The sequence below is a fragment of the Callithrix jacchus genome, chromosome 9, assembly GCF_049354715.1.
Source record: "Callithrix jacchus isolate 240 chromosome 9, calJac240_pri, whole genome shotgun sequence".
Lineage (NCBI taxonomy): Eukaryota > Metazoa > Chordata > Mammalia > Primates > Cebidae > Callithrix > Callithrix jacchus.
Genome location: NC_133510.1, coordinates 8,447,301 through 8,461,043, shown reverse-complemented (window position 1 = coordinate 8,461,043; position 13,743 = coordinate 8,447,301). Strand labels below are relative to the sequence as shown.

The 13,743-nt window shown below is 41.3% G+C and overlaps 1 long non-coding RNA gene across 1 annotated transcript in view; it reads left to right on the top strand.

Annotated features, from left to right (window-relative positions):
• LOC128928507 (uncharacterized) overlaps window positions 1-13,743 on the top strand; it is a 31,652-nt gene that overhangs the window by 15,662 nt on the left and 2,247 nt on the right. The window lies entirely within an intron of this gene.

Sequence of the window (13,743 nt, the reverse complement as noted above, 5' to 3'; positions counted from 1 at the left end):
GCTGGAGAGGTGTTGCAGTCATTTAGAGGAAAGAGGGCACCCTGGCTTTTTGAGTTTTCAGTGTTTTTGCATTCATTTTTTTCTCATCTTTGTGGGCTTATTATTTCTGATCTTTAAGGTTGCTCATTTTGGGATGGGTTCTTGGGTGGCTTCTGTGGTTGTTATTACTATTTTTTGTTTTGTTTTTCTTTTAACAGTCTGGCCACTCTTCTGAAGGGCTGCTATGTTTGGCTGGGGGTCCACTCCAGATCTTAGTCACCTTGCTTTTTCTAGTACCTGAAGGTATCACCAGTGAATGCTGCAAAACAGCAAAGATGGCCACCTGCCCCTCTGTCTGGGAGCTCTGTCCTGGGGGCTACTGACCTGTTGCCGGCCTGAATGTGCCTATAGGAGGTGGCTGGAGACCTTGGTTGGGAGGTCTCGTCCAGTCAGGAGGAACAAGATCAGGGACCTGCCTAAAGAATCGGTCTGGCTGCTTTTTGGTATAGCAGCTGTGCTGTGTTGAGGATCCCTTCAGCCCCCAATTCAAGGCCCTCAGGGTGGACTAGTGGTGACCTGTCCCTCTCCTGGGCACCTCCATTCCAGGGAGAAATTAGAACTCTGTCAGTGATAGAACATGGGCAGGGGTGGCCAGGGGTCCCAACTGGGAGGCCCTGCCCAGCAAGGAAGAGTGGATCCTGCTCCCTTTTATAGAAGCAGTCTGGCCACACCTCAACAAGACAGTCGTGCAGTCCTGGGGAACCACCTCTGCCCCTTCGGCTTGGACTCACCAAAGCCCACAGGCTGGAATGGCTGAGTCACCCAAACAGCAAAGATGGTGACCTGCTCCTTCCCCTGGGCAACCCAACCCAGGAAAAAATCAGACCTCTGTCTGTAGAATATGAGCGGGATAGCCAGAGGCTATGACTGGGAGAACCCTGCCCTTCGAGGTGGAGTGGATTGGGGTCCTGTTTAAAGAAGGAATTTGGCTATACCTTGACAAAACCGCCCTGCCCTGCTGGGGAACTGCCTCTGTGCTGGTCCACTGCACTCTCCACAGCCTGCAGGCTGGAATGGCTGAGCTGTCCAAACAACCCAGGTGGCAGTCCACACCTACCCCAGGCACTCTGTCCCAAGGAGAGATCAGAACTCTGTCCAGAGAAAATGGGCAGGAGTGGCCAAAGGTTCCAGCTGGGAGGTCCCACCCAGTGAGGAGGAACGTTTTGGGATACTGCTTAAAGTGGCCCTGTTCTGGCAAAGCAACTGTACTGTGCTGGGGGCGGGGGGATCCTTCCTTGTCTGGACCATCTGGACTCTCCAAAGCTTGTAGGCTGGAATGGCTGAGTTGACCTAACAGCAGAGATGATGGCCCACCACTGCCCCCAGGGGTTCTGACCCATCTCAGGCAGCCACTTGTTGCTAGTGGCTGACTGGAATCCAAACCAGTGGATCTTATCTTGTGAGGTGCCGCAGAAGTGGGGCCTGCAGACTGACACTGTTTGGCCCTCTGGATTCAGCTTTCTTTCTAGGGGTATAGGTGGGTCTCCTGCCTTGCCAGTGACCCCAGAGCCAGAGTATGTAAAGCTCCTGGGTCTCTGTGTGTGCCTGAGCAGCTGCTCTGCTGTGTCAGGCCCGAGGCCCTGTGATGTGGGCTCACAAGGGAATCTCCTGATTTGAGAGTGTATTTGAGAGTCTGGTTTCTTGGGGTCGCACATTCACTCACCACTTCCTGTGGCTGAGAATGGGGGTTCCCTTGGCTCTGTTGCTCCGAGGTGGGCTATTGCCCTACTCTGCTTTTCTGTGTTCTCTGTGGGTCAGGTTGTTTTCCTCATCAGCCTCAGTGCGCGTACTTGGATATTTCAGTTGAAGGTGTGGAATTTACTTGCTCCTTTCATTCTTCTCTGTGAGAGTCAGGTACCGCAGCTGCTTCTAATAGGCCATCTTTGCCCCCTCCCCATCAGTTTCATTTCTAGTACGTCACACAAACCATAGCAAAATAAAATGTGTAATACATGCTTGTATTAGTGCAATTACACTTAAGATTATGAGTCACAGTGATGCTTAGAAAACAACAGAAACTCCTTTCTTTCCTTTGCTGTCAAACTCTTAGTTACCTCTCTGCTTTTGAACACGTTTAATTCACAACTCAGGGCTATGGTTACAGTAAGACCTAAACAATTAAATCAGTTATCAAAAAAAGAAAATCCAAGCCCTAAATAGGTTTACTTCAAATATATGCCATCCGTGCATATTAAAAAAGAGTCCAATTGGAGGCTTAAAAGGCTATGTAGTTGCTCCTTACTTAATATTACTTCTATGACTACTCACCCATCTAATCACATAGTCGTAGTCACCTTATTGGCTCACACTCTCATGGTGATTCTCTCTGTCCTGGAGTCCTTAAATTCCATCAGCCTGCTTCTATATCTTAACATACTGTCTAACCCTCTTCCTGTCCTGAGTGGAAGGGCCAACAGTTGGTTTTGTGAACAGAAGTATTGGCTCTGTGTATTTCTCCCCTTTAGGCCTTGGTCAGAATCATAAGATTTTAAGGTTTGAAGTTTCATTTGGCCTGACCATTCTCTCCAGGAATTTCCTTTCCTTCGTCCCTGTCAAGTGGTGTTTCCCCATGTTTAAACATGTCCTGTGATTATAAGCTTACTCCAGTAGACATTTGCAAATTGAACTTCTCTCTTAGATTTTTCATTCGTTGAACCAAAATCTTTTTCTCTGTAATTTTTATTTTTTGTTTTTAGTCTTTTTCCTTTCCACATGTTAGACCTTTGTAGGTTTGTACCTCAAGGTCACACATGCCTTCTCTGCTTCAGATCAAATAGAATTCATTTCTTTCACCATTGGTCATGGAGTTTAGTTTTAGGCCCCTTTCCTTTTTTGTATTTATTCTCTTCTAGATACATTTCCCCTGATCTCCAGAGTCCATCTCTGGGCTGTAAAATGAAAGCATGAATTGAGCAGGATATATATATATATATATATAACCATACTAACTTAAGAGACACATGCACCTAGGCTTTCTAAAGGTGAGAAGTGGATTGCATGAGATTATGGTGTGAGAAAATGTTGAATAAAAGGGTCTATTCTTCCAATTTTGGCCCTCTTTGTTTCCAGTGACGGGCACAAGGAGAAGACATGAAAAGGGATACTAAAAATCAGTACCAATTAGGTTTAGAGTAGTTTAAGTGGAGGTGAAGGTGATTTAGATTTCATGGCCTTTTAGAAAGGAGGAAACATTCTAACACATCCTTCTCAAAGAGTGCATGTTCAGTGAAACATCAGCCAACGATGAGTTGTGGAAAAAAAGCAGTGTCACCACCAAATGGGGAACATCCAGAAGCCTTCATTTTACCCATCCTAACTTATTCTGCAGGTCATTTTGCAGTTGAAGCCATAAGGAAGGCGTTTTGTCACTTCTTTTTGAAAGCCCAGATTTGTGTGTACCAGCATTTGCAAAGCCAGGAAAGCATCTTTGGTAGATACACTATCTGTGGTCCAGGGTGGCCTCTCATGAAGGATCCTAGAAACTTAGAGGCTTATGAATATGGATACTAGAAAACACTGTAGAATGTGTAGGGTCAGGCCGGCCGCGGTGGCTCAAGCCTGTAATCCCAGCACTTTGGGAGGCCGAGGCGGCTGGATCATGAGGTCAAGAGATCGAGACCATCCTGGTCAACATGGTGAAACCCCGTCTCTACTAAAAATACAAAAAATTAGCTGGGAATGGTGGCGCGTGCCTGTAATCCCAGCTACTCAGGAGGCTGAGGCAGGAGAATTGCCTGAACCCAGGAGGCGGAGGTTGCAGTGAGCCGAGATCGCGCCATTGCACTCCAGCCTGGGTAACAAGAGCGAAACTCCATCTCAAAAAAAAAAAAAAAAGAAAAAGAAAAGAATGTGTAGGGCCAATTCTAGAGTTTGAACATCTCAGAACTCACTTTATCATATCAAGATCTTTTATAGCCTCTACAAGTAATACCTGTTTTTTTAACATGAAGGAAATAAATCATGTCATTGTTTAAAATTGCAAGGTATGTGTATATCAGGCAGCATAGACCTAAATTATGACTTTGAAGTTTTCTGACTGCAACATTTACAAGCCCAGTCCAGCTTGTGGAAAACCATGGACATATTTTGGTTTGGCCCAGGGCCTTCTTTTCATCTTCCAGGTCACTGAGTGCAAAGGAAAAATAAAACCCTGTAAATATTTTTGAAGCACATGTTTATTTTTCCTTCTTGCAAAATTAAAATTGAATTATTTAACTTTATCCAAGGGAACTCATTTGTTCTAAACAGAAGGCTGACTTTCTACCACTCAAAAATGCTTTTTAGACTGATTTCAAACATCTGACTTTGTGATTTCTAAGGAAGTCTTATTAGACAATGAAAGATACCTGCAAAGGAGATTTTCATTCCCAACACGTTTTCTAGCATTAGGGTTGGGTCTTCTCTTTTCCATATGGCTTCAAGTCTAGTCAGTTTGCACACATTGCTATTTGTCTCTAGTCTCCCCTTTGCAAAAAGACTTTCCAAGCTTCCTACCTTTACTGCTTAAGGGTGTGTTTAGGTATTCACATGTGAGCTCCAGTGCTCTTTGCTTTCAGTGACTTTAACCTAACTGACTTTGTTCCCACACCTCTTGACTACAGACAATATTGTTCCCATTCCCCACAGATGCAGTTAGAACCAGTGGAAATAAAGTATCTAAGTGACAGCACTTGAAATAAATAACATTTATAAAAATGAGAAATTAATACAATACATCTGGGGCTGCTAGGGCAGAATTGAGAGTAGAGTCTGTGTAAAGAATTGGGTGTCCTGAGCTGGGTCAGAGGAGGGTTATACTGCACTGAGACTGTGTCTCCTTTTCCTCATTGCAAACACACGTGTATACCCACACCTCTCTATTCTAGGTCCAAGTCTGCAGCTGACATTCTAGTGGTTAGTCCTAGCATGCTTCTCCTTCAATCTAGTCCTGGACAAATGCAGGTTCTCCAGAAACTAGTAATTCTGAGGAGTCCAGATAAACATCAACTTTCTCTTCATCTGGGGACTCTCTCAGAAACACAATGGTCTGGGCCTATTTTTCCTTACATTTGGTTGACAGCTTGAGTGATCTGGATTGCTGTTCAGCCAGCAGAGAACTTCTTTACAAGTTGGTAGCCTAGGTTGCTACTTTATAATATGATTTGAGAGGTACTTGGAGGGCCGTGCTCCAAAGTGTCTTGTTCCAGAGCTTATTGGGCTGCGTTTAGGGTCACTATTTGAGACAAGTTTCTTTGCGTCAACATGATTCTCTCCAAATTCCATTTTTACAAAGCAGACATTTCCTTGGGAAGACTAAGGCAACTTGTTTTGGCCTGTAGGTGGGGAGAGAGTAGATAGAAAAAGAGACACTAGTGTTATATTAAACGAAATTTGGCCTAAAGCTTCCTGCATATGTGCAGACTGTAACCTAATATGTAAGTACACTGCAATGTTACTTGCAGTTAGTATATTCTTGTCATGACTCATTGAGTTTTGGTCAATCATAGCAGCTGAGCTTTCAGCCAATCAGGGGATGTAAACTGCTTAGACACGTCCAAATAAGGCAAATGCAGAGCTGTCACCAGTCAGGCTATTTCTGCACATCGCTTCCTTTCTCTGTCTATAAAGACAGCCTGCTCCTATCTCTAGATGGAGCTTTCTTAACCTTTACTGCTTAAGAACGCTGCCTGATTCATGAACTGTTTTTTTTTTTTTTCTCAAATAAACTCTGCTAAATTTAATTTGTCTAAGTTTTATTTTTTTTCTAGAATGAGAAAGTCTGTATGATTAGATAAGAGTTTTTTCGTTTTGGTTTGTTTTGTTCTGGTTGTCATAGTTTTATGTCAGACTGACCTGACATGAGGACCTCTATGCCAAAGCTCATGATAGAGCCTGCCTAACATGGACTCAAAGCTCTGGGGTGGGGCAGAGTGAGGAAGCCTGGCCTGGGATGTCCTATAAATAGTATTGCATACAGGATGCTGCATCTGATTCACTGCAAGCTTTTGATGAACTTTCCTTTGCCTTTTGTCCTTTTTGTCCAGTTAGCCGGGTTTATACTGGATAATATATTAGCTAACCATTTTGCATCACCTGGCAGCTTGATAGGCATTTCGAATAAGGGAACAAAGCTAGCAGGGCCAATTGACAGACCATACATAGTGCATGTGACAAATTTATTGGCTTCCTAAATCTGCATTGGGATTTCTGATATAGCAGACTGGACTAATGAGGGTGCCTGTGAAAGAGCAGTGAATACAATTAACTTTGAAGTGAATTTTAGTGCCAAGCGCTTCTCCGTGGCACTGCCTTCCCTCAACCCTGCCCTTTTGGCTCTTTCCTCTTGATATATCTGTTGCTAATCCCTGAAGGTTTTAACAAAGCCATTGGTGAGAAGCAACTATGAGAAAAGCAAATACAGTCTTAGATTCCTCGTGGATGCAACAAGGTTTGGATCACAAATAGTCACAATTAGTGTCACTTTGAGACTATCAGAAAATGTGCTGTGCTTCACGTTGGGTCCTGAAGACTGACACTGATAAATTAGGATCTAACCAGAGAAAGATGCATGGGAGTGCAAAGGTGTCTGAGCAGCATACACGATGCGGAAGACTGAAAAGAAGAGCAGAGAAATGAGTCAGTAGAGTAGACTCATTCTGTTTTGTTTGAGAGAGAATAATTAAGGCCAACATGTTTAAATTGATTCAGTATACAAAAACTGGGGCATCCTGTGGCATAGAGAGCTTTATAACACGTGTTCACAAGTACAAACTGAATGGCCATCTGCTACATCGGCCACCTCATATGGCACAGAGTAGGCATGCGATAAATATTTGTTAAATGCTACATACATGTAGGTGGAATGCTAGGAATGCTGCAGAAAGAAATAGTGGGAAGCTGAGTTTGATCAGTGGTTCTAAATAGTGTTCTGCAAGATTTTGGTCAATGCCCCTTGAAAACAGCATTCTATTGTCAATATATCTTGCAAACCCCTGAGCTTAACAGACTCAAACAAATTCCTTTACTGATGGACCACACAGAAGGTTTGAGATACTACGTTTAGTATATGAAACACATGTATTTCTAAGAGGAGACACATAAAGACCTAGAACTCGTCTGGGCATAGAACAATTTTGGCTGCACATTGACTGGAGTATGATTTTTTAGGATACCTGTTTGGGGAACACTGAACTAAATTTGCTCTATATTTTTTTCAATTATTTTTTATGTTTTCAGAGAGATGGGTGCAGATTGTCCATATGCTTCCAGTAAACTCTGTAGTTCCAGACCCATCTTCCTGGATCCTGTAGCTATTCTATAGAAATGTAAAAATCATCTCCTCTTTTTCAGCTCTATAATTCTCTCTTCAGTATACTCCCATGTTTGAAGTCTAATTCACTCCTAGGAGTAAGTACCAACATTTATGATTTTCTTGGAATACTTTTATAATACAAAATTATTGTCTTTTAGGTGTTTCCAAGATTCCTCATAAGGAGGAAAATTCTCTCTCAGAATGTTTAAAAACATCAATGAATGCAAATTATTTTCCTACTTTATTTATTATAGGTTTGTGGTCACAAGAAGTCATTATCCTTAGATGAAATGGGTAGGGACAAATTTTGTGTATTGCTCTACCCGAAGTAAAGGAGTCAGAGGGTTTCTAGGCAAACACCATAAAAGTCTCCTGTATTAACTAAATGAGCAAGGAGAACATTTCTCGAACAGTATTTTTCAAAGCTTAACCTCATGTTTGAACAACCCCAGATGACTTATGTTTCCGGCTTTCTTATTTGTTGGTTAGCTTTCAATGCCTGAATTCAGAAAAATTAGAGATGGAAAAATCCCCCAACAGGTCACCCAGCTCATTTCTTTAAAGGAATTAACAGATGAATCTCCTAACGTAGTCCCTGGTTTCAATACTCTTGAGGATGGGCTGCGGGTTTCATTTTTAATTGAGAAATACTGGGGCCAATTTCAATCCTGGAATAAATTCAGAGACCACCATGAGAGGTTCCTATATCATACTTCTGCTTTCCCATTACTCAGAATGTGTAAAGTCATAAACTACGCAGTTAAGTCATGATAGATCCTGGCTTTTTAACATAGAGCTGGCAGGGGAAGGGGAGATAAGAAACAATCACAAGACTGAAAAGTGTCAGTGTCAGGGGAAAAGGGCTATGTCTTATATCCCTGCATTGACCAGTTTTTGGATACGGGCTGCTTCTGGAGAGAGATGCAAATTGGGCAAGATGACTTTCTTCAGCTAAGAGCAGTTTTAGGAAAGAGACTCAGGCAGCTGAGAAAGCGAGTGCCTCAGTCCTGAAGGGATCTGGGCAATACCCCACATCATTCACTACCTCCGCCCACTATGCTTGAACTTGCTAAGGGATCTGGGCAATACCCCGCATCATTCATTACATCCGCCCACTATGCTTGAACTTGCTTCATACAAACTATTCCAAGAACAGCTTCTTTAAGATTCTGATTGGTCTCTTTTCCTGGGAAAAGTCAGAATAGAGAAGTTCTCGTCCTACTTTCCTGGATAATGTGGCTGTTTTAAACAAACGTACTTCCCACGTTTAGTGTGATAACGATCTCATCTTTTCCAGCTCTATAGTTTCTCATTTGATATATTCTCACGTTTCAGTTCTAATTCACTTGTTGGGTTAAGCCAGAAGACATATGAAGGTTAGTAGGACCATCGATAGCCCCTGTTGCTACAGACAGTTGTAAGGCCACTGCTAATACTCATTGTTTCCCTCTTAAAAACTACCCATTCTAGATTCTGCTCAGTCACAGTGTGTCTGGTGGTCTTGGTGTCTAACTGGTAAGGGAGTTACAGCTCCTTTCTTGAGAGTTGGGAGCTCCTGCACTATGCTCTTCTAGACCGTGGCTGATATATCTGTCCATCTACCACCATGACTGGGCACAGGCATATCAAGAGATGTTTCAGTGGTGTCATAGTCACTCCTTAGATTGTGTAACAGAGGCCCTACCTTCTCCTGATGAGATGGTTAATTACTCCTGTTAGGAAGATGACTCCTTCATTTGCTGCCTGGCATAAAGAGCTTGAAGTTACTGTGAAGCTTTAGAACGTAAATGAGACTCTTCCTATGTTCTACGGTGAAAATATTTCCTCTACAGAAACCAGAATTTTCAGGCCTATAGATTAGAATTGCAGGGATTTACAATATAAATTCCTCATGCGGCTTACAAATGATGACAAGAAAGGCCACTCCTGCTTCCACACCTTATTGTCGGACGTATATAGTCTACCTATCGGGGACACAACCCTATACAATGCTTAGTAGTTCAGGGTATGTAACACATCCTGGATTAAGGTGGCTCATTTTTGCCATTGAAGCAGACTAGATTAATCTATTTTGTTCTGAACTGACATCAATGTCAGGGATACTTACTGGTGGAAGAGATGGCAGAAAGTATATTTAGGAATAATCAGATGGGTAGCAATGTCTGGGTTCCAGAGGATGGCCAACTCAGATAAAATAGAGCCCTATTCCTAAGTAGAGGCAAATACAGGCAAAGCAGAGGCAGAGTTTCAGGATTCCAAATCAACATGAATTTACGACAGAATTCACTCTAATTAGAGTTCTGTATTATGGCGAGGAAGCATTAAAATTAGTAGTTGGAAAAGCGACTGATGATGGATAACTAAGGACATCAAGAACTTAAGGTACATATAGCAACAGGTTACTTTCAGATTCCCTCTATTGAAAGGGTAAGGGTACATGGTGTCTGCATATACCACTACCATTACAATATAAGAATATAAGTTTAGCTCCATTCTAGTATGAATTACCTTGGCTGCAAAAGTTTCAAACCCAGTTGAGCACGGAAACGAAGAACATGAATTTTCTAGTCTTTTTGGAAACTGCGTGCTGATTAGCATGGGTAGCTGTGGCCTGGTGGAGGAGAGGGAAAGTGAAGTGAGCACCAAGTAGCCGGTGCTGTTAATAGTGTTTGGTACGAGTCCTGCAGACCGCCCTTCACAGGCGATTATAGATGCTTGAGGTGTAAGTTAACTGTCCAAAGAGGCATTGTCTTGCTGTTTTAAATATCCAGGGCATAGTGGTAGTATAATGCAGTATAAATAGCTAAGAACTGCTGAGCACTTACTACATGCCAGGCAGTGTTTTGTGTACTTTACATATATTGATTTGTTTAACATTGACAGCAACTCTAACATAGGTACTAGAATAATCTTATTTTATGGATAAGGGAACTGAGGCCCAGTGAGATCACTTAACTTGCCCAAAATTGACACATTCTCAGTGGCAGAGTTGGCATTAAAAACCAGGAGGCCTAGCTACAGAGTACTTATTCTTAGACACTCCTCTAAGATGAAAATTGCTTTTACGGGTGGTGGCAGAGTAATCGGCTTACATTTAAACACTCTTTGGTTCTCAAGCTAAATTAATCTATGGACAAACCTTACCAAGATGAGAAAGGGGGAAGAGAATAAGACCTGTAACATGTTACTTTATGTGTCTTAGTTCTGAAAAACAAGGGTATATCAAAAAAAGAAATTATAGAGCTGAGATGGTAGATAGATAAAGTTTTGACTGAGGTAGAAACTACATTAAAAATAGCTTCATCAGGTTGGAAAGTGTGACTATACACGATGGGAGGCTGGTAAAAACATATGGGCTATTTGTATGCGTCTCTTTAAGAATTAGATTTTATGAGGCCAGTACAAGTAAATTTCTCAAGAAAACAGAATTACCTGCCCTTGGGATCGTCACTCAAGTCACTTAGACTTCGAGCTCTCAAAGTCTTCAACTGTAAAATGAGGGGGTTAAATAGATTATTGCTGAATCTCTTGTCAACTCAAAAACTATGAAACTAGTGTTAGGTAATGAGTAAAACAAGCTGGAGTGAGAAGATTCTGGAGCTAGAAGATGCTGGTTGCCTATTCACCGTTTACCACCTGAATGATTGTCATAGATTTGGTTCCCTAGGAAACAAGCTCTAAGATTTAGAGATTTGCGTGCGGGTGGTTTATTGGGGAACAATGCATGAGAGGGTGCCGGAAGTAGGGCTAGGCAGAGTGAACATTTGAATTGTGATATATCTGCAGTATATGTCTGAGCCAATTTTATGGGGGAACTCTGAGGCTGGGATGACCATTTAAATAATCCTGCCTGTTTTAATGGACTTTTAACTAAGATGGAGTCTAAGGAACTAAGACTCGATCCAAGAAAGGGGATTTATCTTTCCTTCAGAAACAACTAGAGGAACAGACAATACATACCAAAAAAATGGCGTTTAAGACCCTGGACATTAGGCAATTACAGATGGCAACTGATATGGGATGGAAAACAAAGTGAGTCCTATGGCTTCTCCAGCCTATTGCCTTAAGAGAGTTTCTAAGCCATGGCTTAGGGAGAGGGAATCAAGCTGGAGTCCAGTGGACATTTTGAGTTGAGATGGAGTTGAAAGTTCTAGACAAATACAGTGACTGTATTTCACATGGCCAAATACTGCAGAGGAGAGAGTGGGAGGGATCCCTGGATATCAGTGGAGGGCAGTCTCATGTACACACAGAGGACTGACTGGCATATGTGTGTGGGGGGATTACCATCCAAGAATAACAGAGGAAACAGGCGGCTGTTAACTCAAGGCTGCAATTATTGTCATGGGACACTGGGCGCAGGATTCAGAAAGGTCTTGGCTTAGTGTGCCAAAATAATTAGCCTTAGATTAAATACTGATCAAATTTATCCAAATGATTTAACTGAATCCAGAGTAAAGCTCAGAAACACATACAGAACTATTTCTGTATAATAGAACTATGATATCTATAGTTATTATAACTATAATAACAGAACTATAATATCCAGCACACAAAAAGGTACAATTTACAATATCTGGCATCAAATAAAATTAAGCAAGAATGCAGAAAAGTAGAAAATTGTGATTCATATGGTAGAATAATCAACCAATCAAACCAACTCGTAACAGACACATATTAGAATTAGCACATAAGGACACTAAAATGGTTATTGTAACTATTTAAATATATCAAATACACTAAAAAAATAAGTACAGGCATGAAAGATATGAAAACATCCAAATGAAAAGAAGACATACATGAGGCCAACAAACATATGAGAAAATGCTCATCATCACTGGTCATTAGAGAGATGCAAATCAAAACCACATTGAGATACCATCTCACGCCAGTTAGAATGGCGATCATTAAAAAATCTGGAGACAACAGATGCTGGAGAGGATGTGGAGAAATAGGAACACTTTTACACCGTTGGTGGGAGTGTAAATTAGTTCAACCATTGGGGAAAACAGTGTGGCGATTCCTCAAGGCCTTAGAAATAGAAATTCCATTTGACCCAGCAATCCCATTACTGGGTATATATCCAAAGGACTACAAATCGTTCTACTATAAGGACACATGCACATGAATGTTCATTGCAGCACTGCTTACAATAGCAAAGACCTGGAACCAACCCAAATGCCCATCGATGATAGACTGGACTGGGAAAATGTGGCACATATACACCATGGAATATTATGCAGCAATCAAAAATGATGAGTTCGTGTCCTTTGTAGGGACATGGATGAATCTGGAGACCATCATTCTCAGCAAACTGACACAAGAACAGAAAATGAAATACCGCATATTCTCACTCATAGGTGGGTGAGGAAAAATGAGAACACATGGACACAGGGAGGGGAGTACTAAACACTGGGGTCTATTGGGGGGAATAGGGGAAGGACAGCGGTGGGGGGGAGCTGGGGAGGGATAAGCCTGGGGAGAAATGCCAAATGTGGGTGAAGGAGAGGAAGGCAGAAAAACACACTGCCACGTGTGTGCCTATGCAACTATCTTGAATGTTCTGCACATGTACCCCAAAACCTAAAATGCAATAAAAAAAATCCAACAGCCCAGGAACGCAAAGGAAAAAATTAAATCTTTTTAAAAAACGTTTTATTTTAAGTTCAGGGGTGCATGTGAAGCTTTGTTTAAAAAATTAAATCTTATCTAGATTTCCTACTCTTAAATACCTCACTTTCACACACTACAGAAAATTATTGTTAACAGAATGATGTATTTTATTCTAGATTGCCAACTAAGGGCGCATGCACGTGCACACACACACACACACACAAACACACACACATAGAGTTTGCTACAATTTTAAACAAAACTTGGATGACAAAAAGAACTTAAGATGTTATATTATTAAAATATTAGACACTGTAAAAAAAAAAAAAAAAAACTTCTGGTGATTAAAACCACAATGTCTGGGATGCAAAATACAACCAGATGAAATAAGATTAGATACTGTCAAGAAAAGGTTAATGAACCTGATGACACATTAATAGAAAGTGTAAAAAATAAACCACACAGAGAAAAGCAATTATATTAAAATAAAAAATTAAAATAACATTAGAGAGTTGGATTACTTCAACTGGTCAAATGTACATGTCATTGGATCCTCTAAAGGAGAGGAGGAGTGACGGATGGAAGTATTTGAAAAAATAATGGCTGGAAACGTTTCCGATTTTATGCAATCCAAGAGGGTCAATATACCTTAAGAACAAGAGAAATAAGACAAATCAAATCAAGGTAGGTCTGAATCACTAATAAAGAAAAAAATGTTAGAATCAGCCAGAGGTCAAAGACACAGTATGCACAGTGGAACAAAAATAAGAATTCCAACAAATTTTATGTCAAAAACCTAT